Raw genomic sequence first — 15,145 nt, 5'->3', positions numbered from 1 at the left:
TTTTATTGTTTTATATTTTTATTATTGTATTACTTCCCTTCTACGTGACTTTACCGAAAGAACCAAGAATATGAATCCCTGCAGTCACGAAAGCTTTAAATCAAAATGTATAAATGTGTCGTTAAACCCGTCACCACCCGACACAGCCGGCCAATAAGGTTTGTCACGTGAGCAGAACGTGCACATTCGTTACTCGCACTGCACAACCGGTGTGTTGGAGAGTTAAACCCCACAACATTTACAATTCTAGGACTACGTTTCGCTAGTTATTGCCACTAGCATCTTCAGGTGACAGCCAAATTGAACTTGGTTATATTTTTAAAAAATATTTTACCTGTAAAGAAAATCGAGCGAGATGATTAAATGAAGTTTTCTTTGTTTTTACATTGGGTGTCCATTTACACTCTTGCAAGGCTGTAGCCATGGAGTCAACATTGGGGGGGACCACATTTTCCAGGGGGTCTGGGGGTCCCCCCTCAAAAAAAAAAATCTAAATTTGAAAACGAATTTCCTGTCATTTCCTGCCCTAAAATATTTTTAAAAATTCACTAACACATAGGATGGACTTTTTATTTATATTTTACAATAATGTCTAAAAGTGTATTGTATTACATTGCACTGTTTTTTTCTTTTTTATCATTTCTTGTTTCATTGTATGTAATGGCAGAGATTAGGGATTAATAAAGTACAACCATAACAACAATCGTAGAAACAGAAATCTATTTTATAGCAATATATTGGGGGGGACATTTTGAGCATATTTTAACATTGGAGCGGATATGTCCCCCCCAAAATATATTATCACAAGCTTGCATTAACGTGTATTTCAAACACGTAATGGTATGTAATCGACCATTTAAATAGATTAACATTTTCTGGAGCTCAGCCCTCGGATAAGTTTAATCCTTGATCATAGCTGTCAACCCATACGGTTTACCCCGTATTCTTGTACAGAGAAATTTATTTTTAAAATCCATCCGGCGTACAGCCGTTTCAATATGGGCAACAAAAACATATTTGTTTGTGTTTCTCCCTTGTGATGGGACTTTGTAAGATGAACGTTGAGATTGATAAGGGCACGGGGTGACCAATAAGGTCTACATTGGTCTATAATAAATAAGGTTGACACTCATAAGGATTGACATGTGTGCCTGATTTAGGCCGCAGCCCATTACCCCCACCCAAGTTCGCTCATGTCCATGCAGTTCCCCTATTTGTGATTGCCATTTATATCATTGCGTTGTTCCGTTGTGTTTAGTGTGATATTGTGTTATCGCTTTAATCGCAAGCAAACCAATTCTTTTTGACGGACGATTTCATGTTCGTATTTTATGATGCGATTCACCCGTTTTCATTCAGTGTTATGGATTGTGTGTGTGCGTGTTTTATATCCTCTGTTTGGCAACTGTTGCATTTTAATCTTCGTGACGAAAGCGTTTAAATACCCTCACCAAAGATTTCCGTTGAGCAAAACAATCAGGCGACAGCTAGATTTGTGGAGAAATCCTCCTGTTTCGGTCCTAATTTAGAGGGATAAATGTGATGTCGTCACTTGTGAGCAAACCAGGTGCGAAGGCCGGAGGGGAGGATGGTTAATGATGCATATACATTACAATGGGTATCCATTGCCAGTTGGGTTATTCATGGTGCAATCAACATACATTATGCATGTGCATTGTGCATGCACTACACACGTACAATCCTGCCGTATGGTGACCTGTATAGGCATGCAGTTAATGCAGGGAGGAACAATGTTCCACACTGCCCACCAGGGATTATTTAGCTGTCTGTCTGTCTGACTGTCTGTGGTGCATAAATAAATATATAATACACACAGCTCTTTGATTGGTGGAGACCTCACAAACAGCTCTTTGATTGGTGGAGACCTACTGCCGGGTACGGAGAGGGGAGGTGCCTAAGGGAGGAGGGTCAGGGGAGGTGCCTAAGGAAGGGGGGAGTCAGGTAAACAGCTCTTTGATTGGTGGAGACCTACTGCCGGGTACGGAGAGGGGAGGTGCCTAAGGGAGGAGGGTCAGGGGAGGGGCCTAAGGAAGGGGGAGTCAGGAGAGGGGCCTGAGGGGGGGATCAGAGGAGGGGCCTAAGGGAGGAGGGGGTCAGGGGAGGGGCCTAAGAATATGGGGGGTGGTCAGGGGAGGGGCCCAAGGGAAAGGGGGTCAGGGGAGGGGCCTGAGGATATGGGGGGGTGGCCAGGGGAGGGGCCTAAGGGAGGGGGGGGTAAGGGGATGTGCTTAAGCAAGGGGGAGGTGCCGATAGTTAAGGGGGCTGGCTACCTGGTTGGCTGCCTGGCTACCTCAAGTCAAGTTATCTTGTACACAGGTAGGAACAACAGGGATTATTTGTCTGTCTGTCGTGCACGAATGCGCTGTCCAACCAAGTTCCTACCTGCCCACTCCGAAGGAACGTGTACGGTGTATGACTTGATAATTCGCTTCCAAGCAGTACTTAGCCCGTAGCTAATCCGGCTGTCGCCTAATTATGCTAGTTTGCAATTACTTGGAGAAGGCTCTACAAGCAATTGATAGTGATGATCATAACAGGCGCATATTTCTGAAATAAACAAAACATTTTTCCCTTTATTGCATGGAGCGCACGTAAACCAATACACCCTGAAAGGTAAAAAAAAAATACCATTTTTATATAGCAACTGTGTGGCAATGAACATCCGCCCACAATGGGCACGCGACAATCGCTGCCGCACACCACAGATAAAGCACAATGACGACCACGATTTCGACTTTTCTTTGTTAATGATGTTGCCCTACATAAGCAGGGCGACGAAAAATTGTTTAAGACTCATTAGAGTGTTCCTCTCCACGGAAATCTTTAGTAAAAGGCGAAAGATTTATTCGCTCTGAAGAGAAACCAGAGTAAAGCTTACGGCCACCACTCGTAGATACTTATATGAACAGTCTCTATATTTATCCTATGGGGCCTTTACTTCGTGACCACATTTTCATTTAATTTTACTTTCTAATATAAAATATTCGTATAATACTACTTTAAATTAGTATTTGTTTCAGTCTTATTCATCTGTCTACGCGAGGGTTATTGAGGTAAAATAAATAGCATAAATACTCATGCTGTGCATAAATTATAGTATTTGACCAATGGGGAGCGGTTGGACCTCTTCCAACCTCTTGGCTTCCTACTCCTGGCCAGGCGCGGTTCGTCCACTAGGGGGCGTTTGGGGCACCGCCCCAACCAAGCAACTGGAGATGAGAAATTATTTTTTATAATAAAATGTCACGATTCTTTCAACGCGAATTGCCTAACGAAGATAACATTTTAAGTTGTTCGTATTAGAAACCGCTGCTTGCAACGCCGTGGTCTGATTTGTGACTCGGGGAGGTCTCGGGGCAGCTGTGAAGGCGTCCGAGTGAGAGATATTCCCCTTCATCGTTGCGATCAGCTTCACATTTTAGCCACGCCGTTTGAGACCCATTCAGGGCGGTGAAAAAGGCGCCCGTGGCTGTAAATGAGACGATGTCTGCTATATTTGCACTGTGCAAATATAGCAGCTCATGGCCTACACGCTCCAGGAGGAAACAACAGCGATGGCGATGGCAGCAAGTGCAAGCAAATGAAGAATTAGGAAGGACACTGTGGATTCACTTCTAAATATTCAAATGCAGGAGAAGTTGAATGTCAAGCATTGGATTGGGTGGACGTGCTGCGTGGTGCGGTCGTGATGGCGTGGAGGAGACCGCGATGGCGTGGAGGATACCGTGATACACTCACTCATCTTACACTGACTCACTCACACATCATACACTGACTCACTCATCATACGCTGACTCACTCACACATCATACACTCACTTACACATCATACACTAACACAACCACTGACCCATTAACTCATCATACACTGATTCACTCATCATACACTCACTCATAATACACTAACTCACTCACACGTCATACACTCACTCACTCACACATCACACACTGGGAGTGTCATGCTGCCAGATATGGCTGAAAGTTTGGTCGTACATGTTATGTATATCGTTTATTGTTCAATTTGAGTCAAAGTTCCTATGATTACTGTTGTTACATAGTATTTTATAGCTTTATTTTGGTGATTTCAAAAACATATGGTTAATCTAAATTGTCTTATGGTTGTTATTGTTTGACTTGCAATACACTGGGATTTTTGCACGCAGCGTTGTAATACGGTGGGGTTTTACTGGTAGGAACGAAGTGGACCAGACCACCAATAGATTAATGTGTCCGTCCGTCCGCGTCAGTCCGTCCGTGTATCAACATCGCCCCCTACTGCAAACGCTTGGCATGACCCTGTCCGACAAGATGGCCGCCCGCTCCCCCTGCGATCTGTGAATTAAACAAGATGGCCGTCGCTTCCGGCGCATCACGGCAAAACTTTAAACTTCACTTCAAAATTACTTTACTGAAACGCAGCACGTTTATTTAAAAAATTACTTTACTGAAACGCAGCACGTTTTTTTAACACAGAGACAAGAAACATTTATTAACACAGAGACGAGATACATTTAATCGCCTTATTTGTGCACGAAAAGCACGGCGCGAGGCCTAGTGCGGCAGGCTTCGCGAGGCCTAGTGCGGCAGGCTTATTAACACAGAGATGGTAACGCAGCACGAGAGGTGCCTAAGGGAGGAGGGTCAGGGGAGGTGCCTAAGGAAGGGGGGAGTCAGGTAAACAGCTCTTTGATTGGTGGAGACCTACTGCCGGGTACGGAGAGGGGAGGTGCCTAAGGGAGGAGGGTCAGGGGAGGGGCCTAAGGAAGGGGGAGTCAGGAGAGGGGCCTGAGGGGGGGATCAGAGGAGGGGCCTAAGGGAGGAGGGGGTCAGGGGAGGGGCCTAAGAATATGGGGGGTGGTCAGGGGAGGGGCCCAAGGGAAAGGGGGTCAGGGGAGGGGCCTGAGGATATGGGGGGGTGGCCAGGGGAGGGGCCTAAGGGAAGGGGGGGTAAGGGGATGTGCTTAAGCAAGGGGGAGGTGCCGATAGTTAAGGGGGCTGGCTACCTGGTTGGCTGCCTGGCTACCTCAAGTCAAGTTATCTTGTACACAGGTAGGAACAACAGGGATTATTTGTCTGTCTGTCGTGCACGAATGCGCTGTCCAACCAAGTTCCTACCTGCCCACTCCGAAGGAACGTGTACGGTGTATGACTTGATAATTCGCTTCCAAGCAGTACTTAGCCCGTAGCTAATCCGGCTGTCGCCTAATTATGCTAGTTTGCAATTACTTGGAGAAGGCTCTACAAGCAATTGATAGTGATGATCATAACAGGCGCATATTTCTGAAATAAACAAAACATTTTTCCCTTTATTGCATGGAGCGCACGTAAACCAATACACCCTGAAAGGTAAAAAAAAAATACCATTTTTATATAGCAACTGTGTGGCAATGAACATCCGCCCACAATGGGCACGCGACAATCGCTGCCGCACACCACAGATAAAGCACAATGACGACCACGATTTCGACTTTTCTTTGTTAATGATGTTGCCCTACATAAGCAGGGCGACGAAAAATTGTTTAAGACTCATTAGAGTGTTCCTCTCCACGGAAATCTTTAGTAAAAGGCGAAAGATTTATTCGCTCTGAAGAGAAACCAGAGTAAAGCTTACGGCCACCACTCGTAGATACTTATATGAACAGTCTCTATATTTATCCTATGGGGCCTTTACTTCGTGACCACATTTTCATTTAATTTTACTTTCTAATATAAAATATTCGTATAATACTACTTTAAATTAGTATTTGTTTCAGTCTTATTCATCTGTCTACGCGAGGGTTATTGAGGTAAAATAAATAGCATAAATACTCATGCTGTGCATAAATTATAGTATTTGACCAATGGGGAGCGGTTGGACCTCTTCCAACCTCTTGGCTTCCTACTCCTGGCCAGGCGCGGTTCGTCCACTAGGGGGCGTTTGGGGCACCGCCCCAACCAAGCAACTGGAGATGAGAAATTATTTTTTATAATAAAATGTCACGATTCTTTCAACGCGAATTGCCTAACGAAGATAACATTTTAAGTTGTTCGTATTAGAAACCGCTGCTTGCAACGCCGTGGTCTGATTTGTGACTCGGGGAGGTCTCGGGGCAGCTGTGAAGGCGTCCGAGTGAGAGATATTCCCCTTCATCGTTGCGATCAGCTTCACATTTTAGCCACGCCGTTTGAGACCCATTCAGGGCGGTGAAAAAGGCGCCCGTGGCTGTAAATGAGACGATGTCTGCTATATTTGCACTGTGCAAATATAGCAGCTCATGGCCTACACGCTCCAGGAGGAAACAACAGCGATGGCGATGGCAGCAAGTGCAAGCAAATGAAGAATTAGGAAGGACACTGTGGATTCACTTCTAAATATTCAAATGCAGGAGAAGTTGAATGTCAAGCATTGGATTGGGTGGACGTGCTGCGTGGTGCGGTCGTGATGGCGTGGAGGAGACCGCGATGGCGTGGAGGATACCGTGATACACTCACTCATCTTACACTGACTTACTCACACATCATACACTGACTCACTCATCATACGCTGACTCACTCACACATCATACACTCACTTACACATCATACACTAACACAACCACTGACCCATTAACTCATCATACACTGATTCACTCATCATACACTCACTCATAATACACTCACTCACTCACACGTCATACACTCACTCACACATCACACACTGGGAGTGTCATGCTGCCAGATATGGCTGAAAGTTTGGTCGTACATGTTATGTATATCGTTTATTGTTCAATTTGAGTCAAAGTTCCTATGATTACTGTTGTTACATAGTATTTCATAGCTTTATTTTGGTGATTTCAAAAACATATGGTTAATCTAAATTGTCTTATGGTTGTTATTTTTTGACTTGCAATACACTGGGATTTTTGCACACAGCGTTGTAATACGGTGGGGTTTTACTGGTAGGAACGAAGTGGACCAGACCACCAATAGATTAATGGGTCTGTCCGTCCGCGTCCGTCCGTCCGTCCATCCGTGTATCAACATCGCCCCCTACTGCAAACACTTGGCATGACCCTGTCCGACAAGATGGCCGCCCGCTCCCCCTGCGATCTGTGAATTAAACAAGATGGCCGTCGCTTCCGGCGCATCACGGCAAAACTTTAAACTTCACTTAAAAATTACTTTACTGAAACGCAGCACGTTTATTTAAAAATTACTTTACTGAAACGCAGCACGTTTTTTTAACACAGAGACAAGAAACATTTATTAACACAGAGACGAGATACATTTAATCGCCTTATTTGTGCACGAAAAGCACGGCGCGAGGCCTAGTGCGGCAGGCTTCGCGAGGCCTAGTGCGGCAGGCTTATTAACACAGAGATGAAACGCAGCACGTTTATTTAAAAAAAAAATACTTTCCTGAAACGCGGCACGTTTTTTTTAACACAGAGACAAGAAACATTTATTAACACAGAGACGAGATACATTTAATCGCCTTATTTGTGCACGAAAAGCACGGCGCGAGGCCTAGTGCGGCAGGCTTCGCGAGGCCTAGTGCGGCAGGCTTATTAACACAGAGATGAAACGCAGCACGTTTATTAAAAAAAAAATTACTTTACTGAAACGCAGCACGTTTTTTTAACACAGAGACAAGAAACATTTATTAACACAGAGACGAGATACATTTAATCGCCTTATTTGTGCACGAAAAGCACGGCGCAAGGCCTAGTGTGGCAGGCTTCGCGAGGCCTAGTGCGGCAGGCTTCGCGAGGCCTAGTGCAGAAGGTGGTGGTGGGGGGTGGGATGGGTGGTGTTGAGGGTGGTGTTGGGGGGTCTTTAAATCTCACAGCGTTTCTTGTTAAAACAAACACTTTTAATTAACGTTACACTAGAATACAGTAATTTTTTCTTTAACTCCTCTATACCCGGTCGATATCCCTGTACCGGTACTAAGTATTATTCCTACCAGCCCACCCCGCAGGGTCCTGTTATACTGGTAGGAACGAAGTGGACCAGACCACCAATAGATGAATGTGTCCGTCCGTCCGTCCGTGTATCAACATCGCCCCCTACTGCAAACACTTGGCATGACCCTACAAAAACCTTTAGACTCAGTGACGCTATCCTGGTAGCAACATCGCCCCCTACTGCAAACACTTGGCATGACCCTACAAAAACCTTTAGACTCAGTGACGCTATCCTGGCTAAACAAGTGTAAAATTCCCTTATAATTCCCTCAGATAGCTTTTAATTAAAACATTTAAATTAATGAGGCTTTCCTGGCTAAACACGTGTAACATTCCCTTATAATTCCCTGAGATAGCTTTTTTTAACACAGAGACAAGATACATTTATTAACACAGAGACGAGATACATTTAATCGCCTTATTTGTGCACGAAAAGCACGGCGCGAGGCCTAGTGCGGCAGGCTTCGCGAGGCCTAGTGCGGCAGGCTTTGCGAGGCCTACTGCAGAAAAGGCATCGCGAGGCCTACTGCAGAGAAGGCTTCGCGAGGCCTACTGCAGAGAAGGCTTCGCGAGGCCTACTGCAGAGAAGGCTTCGCGAGGCCTACTGCAGAGAAGGCTTCGCGAGGCCTAGTGCAGAAGGCTTCGCGAGGCCTACTGCAGGAGGCTTCGCGAGGCCTAGCGCAGGAGGCTTCGCGAGGCCTACTGCGACAGGCTTCGCGAGGCCGTCCGTCTGTCCGACAAGATGGCCGCCCGCTCCCCCTGCGATCCGTGAACTAAATGAACTAAACAAGATGGCCGTCGCATCCGGCGCAGCCAATGACATCGCCTGTTGCAATCCTTGCTCTGTGGGCGCGCGAGTCAGTGGGGAGAGGGGTGTGGACGTCATCGCTCTGTGGGCGCGCGCGTCAGTGGGGAGGGGGGTGTGGACGTCATCGCTCACCCCCCATGCACAAATCATTTTCTTTTTAACTCCTCTATACCCGGTCGATATCCCTGTACCGGTATTAGTATTATTCCTACCAGCCCACCCCGCAGGGTCCTGTTTTTCTGGAAGATTTGCTGGTTTATCCAGGATGTTTCTGTTGCGCGTCGTCGCTTTAAGATGTTTCTCTGTTCATATTTTGTTTGTTGCGGTTGCACCCGACTCAATAGCCGCATGACTCACAGGGCTACACCTAATAAATGAAACTTGAAAGAAACTGGGTCCTGATCAACCGATTCGAACACCACATTTTCAGAGGTCACTTACAACAGCCCCACCTAATGGAAATATCACGAGCCGCCACTGCTCCTGACCCCCTTTGTCTTCCCAACACAATGCCTTATTACTCCCCCCCCCCCCCCCCAGCTAGGACCAGGACTATCCCAACCCCTCCGTAACAATCCCTCCCGTTCGACTGACATTAAAACAGCACTTACAATCAGCCGATTATTCATTTACAATCATCATACCTTTTTATTTAAAGCTTTTTATATTTTTATTATTGTATTATTTCCCTTTTACGTGACTTTACCGAAAGAACCAAGAATATAATATAATCATTATCATCTTACGTACATTGTTTAATTTCTGTACAGCGCGTTGGAAAAGGCGTTATATAAATCTATCTAAGATGGCGGTGCCTCAATAACTTGGCCAACATCCGATAGCTTTTACAAGGAAATATATTTTAACAAATCTTGTAATTTATTATCTCCAGAATGTTTAATACACTTTCGCTAAACTCTTCTTTATGACTGTTCAAACCCCGCATCAAGAGCAAAAAATAAATTCCTCCCCATATGGTTGGCTCAATGCGAAAAGTCGCATTCACATGGCAAATTTCACTCACTGCAAGTACAGCATATACGGCAACAAAATGTTGGTTCTATCTTTTTTAACGAAGGGAGTCCTGCCGAAGCAGGACGACGAAAAATTGTTTGATACTCATTAGAGTGTTCCTCTCCACGGAAATCTTTAGTAAAAGGCGAAAGATTTATTCGCTCTGAAGAGAAACCAGAGTACTTTTAAACTCCTACTCCATATTACTTATACGAAAAGTCTCTATATTTACCCTATGGGGTGCCGAGGCAAACGTACAGTATTTGTTTAGAATTATTTATTTTAACGTAACCGTCAATTGTATGAATTCATCTTCACATTTTTGTTGGCGTTCGCTGCCATGAAAACGTATAAACTTAAAGCTATTCACGTGAAGAAGCATTTTACATTTAGACATTGCCGCTAGCTCATTATGCATAATCGGGGTATTCGACCAATGGGAGGCCCGCGTCTCTCATTGGCTTCAAAGCAGGCTCCACGTGTGTGTGTGATGCAGCGGAACTTGGTGAAACGTTTTCAAAGCACGAGTCACTCACATTTCTGAAGAGATGCCACCCACTAACTCTGCAGCCCTTATAACCTGAAAAAGACCGCTTGTATTGCGATCGAAACGTCATGGATTTTTTGCTTTTAATTAAGATTTATGTTTTCTAACTACGTGACTTTACTGAAAGAACCAAGAATATGAATAACTAGCTGTGCTGCCCGGCTTCGCCCGGGACTTGGATTCACCACGCCCGGCCGCCTTTGTCTCCCCAGTGGCGATGTTCGCACACAACACACCAGTTACTTGTTTGAGGCTGAGTCGACCTAGGAGAGGGCCAGGACCGGTTGAAATAATCGTCACCGGTGGTGGCCGTGAGCGGGAATCGAACTCGGGTCGTCGGGTTCGTAGCGCAGCGCGCGATCCGCGACAAAGTCGCTGCCCCCACACACAGCATAAAGACAAAATCCCTCGTGTAGCCTGTGAGACTGTAGGGGCAAGTGCTGTTAGCGAGCACCTATGAAGGCCGGCACGGCACACGAGGGGGTGGGTGGACAGCACTCCGCCCGGCCGCCTTTGTCTCCCCAGTGGCGATGTTCACACACAACACACCAGTTACTTGTTTGAGGCTGAGTCGACCTAGGGGAGGCTCAGGACCGGTTAAAATAATCGTCGCCGGGTTCGTAGCGCAGCGCGCTAACCACATGCGCGGGTCACGTGACAGATTTGACGTCACCGCTCATTTGCATTATTGAGCTCCCCCCTAAAAAAGTGTATTTTTTATTTTTGCATGATGTACAGTCTGGGAAGTACCCACATGGCAAATTTCCAGTTTGTTGCATGTCGGGAAGTAGACTAAACATTTTGAACAGACACACATAATCACAACTTTGCCTTTTATATACAGTATATGGATATTTGCCTTTTATATATATGGAGAAGATAAAATAAGTATTTAGATCAGTGAGGCTTCCCTGGGTTATCACGCAATTATTCGTGTTTGCTCTTATGTGCACTGAATAACATCATTAACGTCCTGCAAATATGTTCTGTGCTAGCGTGTGCTTTTTTATTATTTGATTATTTCCGAACATTTCAATAGATTATTTTCTTAAAGAACAAAAGCCCGATGACCGACGCAGTGTGTGGAGGGGGGGGCTTTCATCCAGCAGTTGACTGACGAAGAGCCAAGCGGAGCAACGCGAATGGTGACAAAGCGATGAGCATGAGATGCGTCAAACACATTGACGTCTTCCTCCAACAGTGGATAGACCATAGCTGGTTGACATACCTGTCCAACCCGTTATTACAGACCAATTCAGACCTTATTGGTCACCCCATGTCCCTTATACATCTCAACGTTCATTCTACAAAGTCCGATCACAAGGGAGAAACACAAACAAATAGACAAAAACATGTTCTAACGCAATTTCCCTGTACAGGAATACGGGTAAACTGTACGGGTTGAGGCTTATGCAACAATATTATATCCAACAAATGATGGACGTTTAAATCAATATTCTAGTGAGCTCGCTAACTTTGGATGATTTTTTTGTTCAAATAAATGTATATTCGACGGGTCTAAAATGTACGTTAGGGGCCGTCCATAAATGACGTCACGCACCTAGAGGGGGGGGGTCAGACATTTGTGACGATGTGTGACGAGGGGGGGGGGGTTTGAGAAATTTGACGTCACATCAAAATGCGCAACTTTAAATAAATATAGATAACACGTTCTAGTTAATTAAAGACTTTTTAATAAATGTTTTCTGCTACAACATCAGAGTGCAGCGCTACATTAAATACGCACTACAATGACAATAGTTTAAAGCGATTTGAAGCATGTTTAACATTTTTTGGGGGGGTAGCAGAGCTTTGTGACGTCACATTTGAGGGGGGGTCTGACTTTTTGTGACGCCGTGTAACGACAACGGGGGGGGGGTAAAAAATCGCGTGACGTCATTTATGGACGACCCCTTATATCGTGATGTATGCAACTGATTCAATTACTGTTCACCATCCACAACAACAAATGTTGTTACTACGAAAGGCCAAAGCCTGCTAATAACAAACTATGTATTTATTTTGGGGAAATCCAATGGGCAGTCGGGGCGGGTCAGCGAATTACCAATGCACTTTTGCTAGTACACACTGTAATAGATATTCCTCCATAAACGAACAACGCGCTATATAGGCATCAATACGTGATTCGCATTTTGAATGGGCTCCATCGCGTTCAATGTAAAGCCTTGGAGAAGGCTCTACAAGCAATGGATAGACAATTGATGAGCATAGCAGGCGCATATTTCTGAAATAAACAACAATGTCCCTTTATTGCATGGAGTGCACATAAACAATACACCCTCAAAAGATTTTATAATACCATTTTGATATAGCAACTGATGTGTGGCTATGAACAACTGCACACAATGAGCAGGCCACAATCGCTGCCACACACCACAAATACGCACAATAACGACCACGATTTCGACTTTTCTTTGTTAATGATGTTGCCCTACATAAGCAGGGCGACGAAAAATTGTTTAAGACTCATTAGAGTGTTCCTCTCCACGGAAATCTTTAGTAAAAGGCGAAAGATTTATTCGCTCTGAAGAGAAACCAGAGTAAAGTTTATTTCCATCACTCGTAGGTACTTATATAAATACGCTGTATATTTACACTATGGGGCTCTTTGGCATGTGTCATTACCTTTTAATCTTTAGTATATTCATGATTTTAGAATACATCTTAATATTATTGCTCACTTCGTTTCAAATTTGTAGTAAATACTATAAAGCTATTCACGTAAAGGAAGACGTATTTCTGTTTAGTGGTTACAGCGGTCTGTCGTGCATAATTGCGTTATTCGACCAATGGGGAGGGGGGAGATAAAACCGCGTCTTTCATTGGTTCCGAAGTTTCCTCTCTCCGTCTGCATGACGTTCCCCGACTTTGTGGTCAAACGTCTGCAGAATCGCGTCAGTCTCAAGAATCCGTGACAAGTTCCTGGGTTAATCTCCAGCCTCAACAGACTGTAAAGGAGCAAGCGCTGCCCGCGAGCACCCAATGAAGGCCGCGACGGCACGCTAGGATGTGGCCGGGCAGCTTCCACGCTCGACCGCCTTTGTCTCCCGAGCGGCGATGATGTTTAAGACGCTGCACCGGCGACTCATTTGAGGCCGAGGTCGACCTTGGGGGGGGGGGGGGCGTTAAGACCGGTTCCGACGGTGTTGACCGTGAGCGGGAATCGAACTGGGGTAGCCGGGTTCGTAGCGCGGCGCGCTAACCGCTGCACCACCGCTCCCCGGCGGAGTCCTGCAGAGAGCGATGGCCGGGAAGGGGTTGGCCGATCGCTTTTGAGCGCCACTGAGGTCTTCTTCCATTGCAGCTGAGCAAGCCTCACGTCTCCTCCTTCCTCCACAGTCCAGGTTGGATGTGACCAAGGCCGTAATTATAATATATATGGACACACACACACCGACCCCCCCCCCCCCAATATTCAAATATGCTAAAAATGTCCCCCCAATATATTGCTATAAAATTGCTATGCTATGGCAATAAAAACAACAATTTGCTATACCTTGGCCACAATATCTGGACTTGTCTTCATATAAATCAATGCATATATTTTTGTTTATATGACTGTGGTTATGGGTGTACTTTAGTAATCCCTAATCTCTGCCATTACATACAATGAAACAAGAAATGGTAAAAAAAGTAAAAACAGAGCAATGTAATACAATACACTATTAGACATTATTGTAAAAAAAAGTCCATCCCATGTGTTAGTGAATTTTTGAAATATTTTCGGCAAGAAATCAGTTTTCAAATTTAGATATTTTTCTGGGCTGGGACCCCCAGACCCCGTGGAAGATTTGGTCCCCCCCAATGTTGACTCCATGGCTACGGCCTTGGATGTGACACACCGGGCGAGTGTGGCCACCCTCTCTGAGGACTCGGGCAAGGCCACCACTAACTTGGCCACGTTAACAACCCAGCCACGCCTGCCACAAAACAAATTCAGTCGCTTTGAAGCAGAGGTCGCAAACGGGTTTTGATTCCTTACCCGTACCCGGCCGCACCAGGGTCGCAAACGGCTACCCGTACCCGGCCGGGTACGGGTAACCGGGTATCGGGTAGGGTATGGGTATCGGGTACCCAGTTGCGACCTCTGCTTTGAAGGGAGACCCAGAATGACTGTAACTCGAGCACCTCCGCTCCGTATGAATAACGGACATCGATATTTGAACCAATTGTCCATTTGAATTTTGCTGTCTTTTCTTGGATTTTCTGTTTGCACATAGTCACATAGTCACTTTAAAATGTTTTCTTGTTCATGTTTTTGTTTGTTGCGGTTGCACCCGAATCAAGAGCCGAATGGCTCACAGGGCTATATCTAATAAATTAAACTGAATTTTGTGAGGTGTCCTAACGAGCTAAATAACTGCAAGCGGATAAAAAAAAAACAATTAAACGGGCGCTTTGCACGCATGGCGACACTGTGTTCGCGTGCGCCGGTTACTCTGGAAACCAACATTGATTACGACCAACGCGTTCAGGTACCTTATATCGTGCTAGGTTATACCATAGGGGCCGTCCATAAATGACATCACGCACCTAGGGAGGGGGGTTGAGAAATATGATAAAACCACACCGATTCATCTTCTTGGTTCTTTCGGTAAAGTCACGTAGAAGGGAATTTTTTTTTACATTTAAATAAATGTATTTTTATAATTTCCCTTCTACGTGACTTTACCGAAAGAACCAAGAAGGTGAATCCCTGCAGTCATGAAATCTTTAAGTCGAAATCACACCGATTAACTCTACGAATCGCAATGATTTGATTTTTTTCTAAAACAAAACGCCTTTTTGTGGTTGTTTTGTCCGCGCGCGG

General features: G+C 45.2%; 4 non-coding genes across 4 annotated transcripts; all 4 read right to left on the bottom strand.

The window, feature by feature from the left end:
- Positions 1-2,775: 2,775 nt before the first annotated feature.
- LOC144731956 (U5 spliceosomal RNA) lies at positions 2,776-2,892 on the bottom strand. Its single transcript, XR_013588104.1, has one exon. It is a non-coding gene; the product is annotated as a U5 spliceosomal RNA (small nuclear RNA).
- A 2,615-nt stretch (positions 2,893-5,507) lies between these two features.
- LOC144731948 (U5 spliceosomal RNA) lies at positions 5,508-5,624 on the bottom strand. Its single transcript, XR_013588098.1, has one exon. It is a non-coding gene; the product is annotated as a U5 spliceosomal RNA (small nuclear RNA).
- Positions 5,625-9,833: 4,209 nt separating this feature from the next.
- Positions 9,834-9,950, bottom strand: LOC144731917 (U5 spliceosomal RNA). The gene has a single exon (XR_013588067.1). It is a non-coding gene; the product is annotated as a U5 spliceosomal RNA (small nuclear RNA).
- Positions 9,951-12,762: 2,812 nt separating this feature from the next.
- Positions 12,763-12,879, bottom strand: LOC144731937 (U5 spliceosomal RNA). Its single transcript, XR_013588087.1, has one exon. It is a non-coding gene; the product is annotated as a U5 spliceosomal RNA (small nuclear RNA).
- Positions 12,880-15,145: the final 2,266 nt, after the last annotated feature.

Source organism: Lampetra planeri, chromosome 40 (assembly GCF_965212315.1).
Source record: "Lampetra planeri chromosome 40, kcLamPlan1.2.h2, whole genome shotgun sequence".
In the NCBI taxonomy this organism is placed as follows: domain Eukaryota; kingdom Metazoa; phylum Chordata; class Hyperoartia; order Petromyzontiformes; family Petromyzontidae; genus Lampetra; species Lampetra planeri.
The sequence above is the reverse complement of the archived record's forward strand: the minus strand, read 5'-3'. Positions and strand labels throughout refer to the sequence as shown.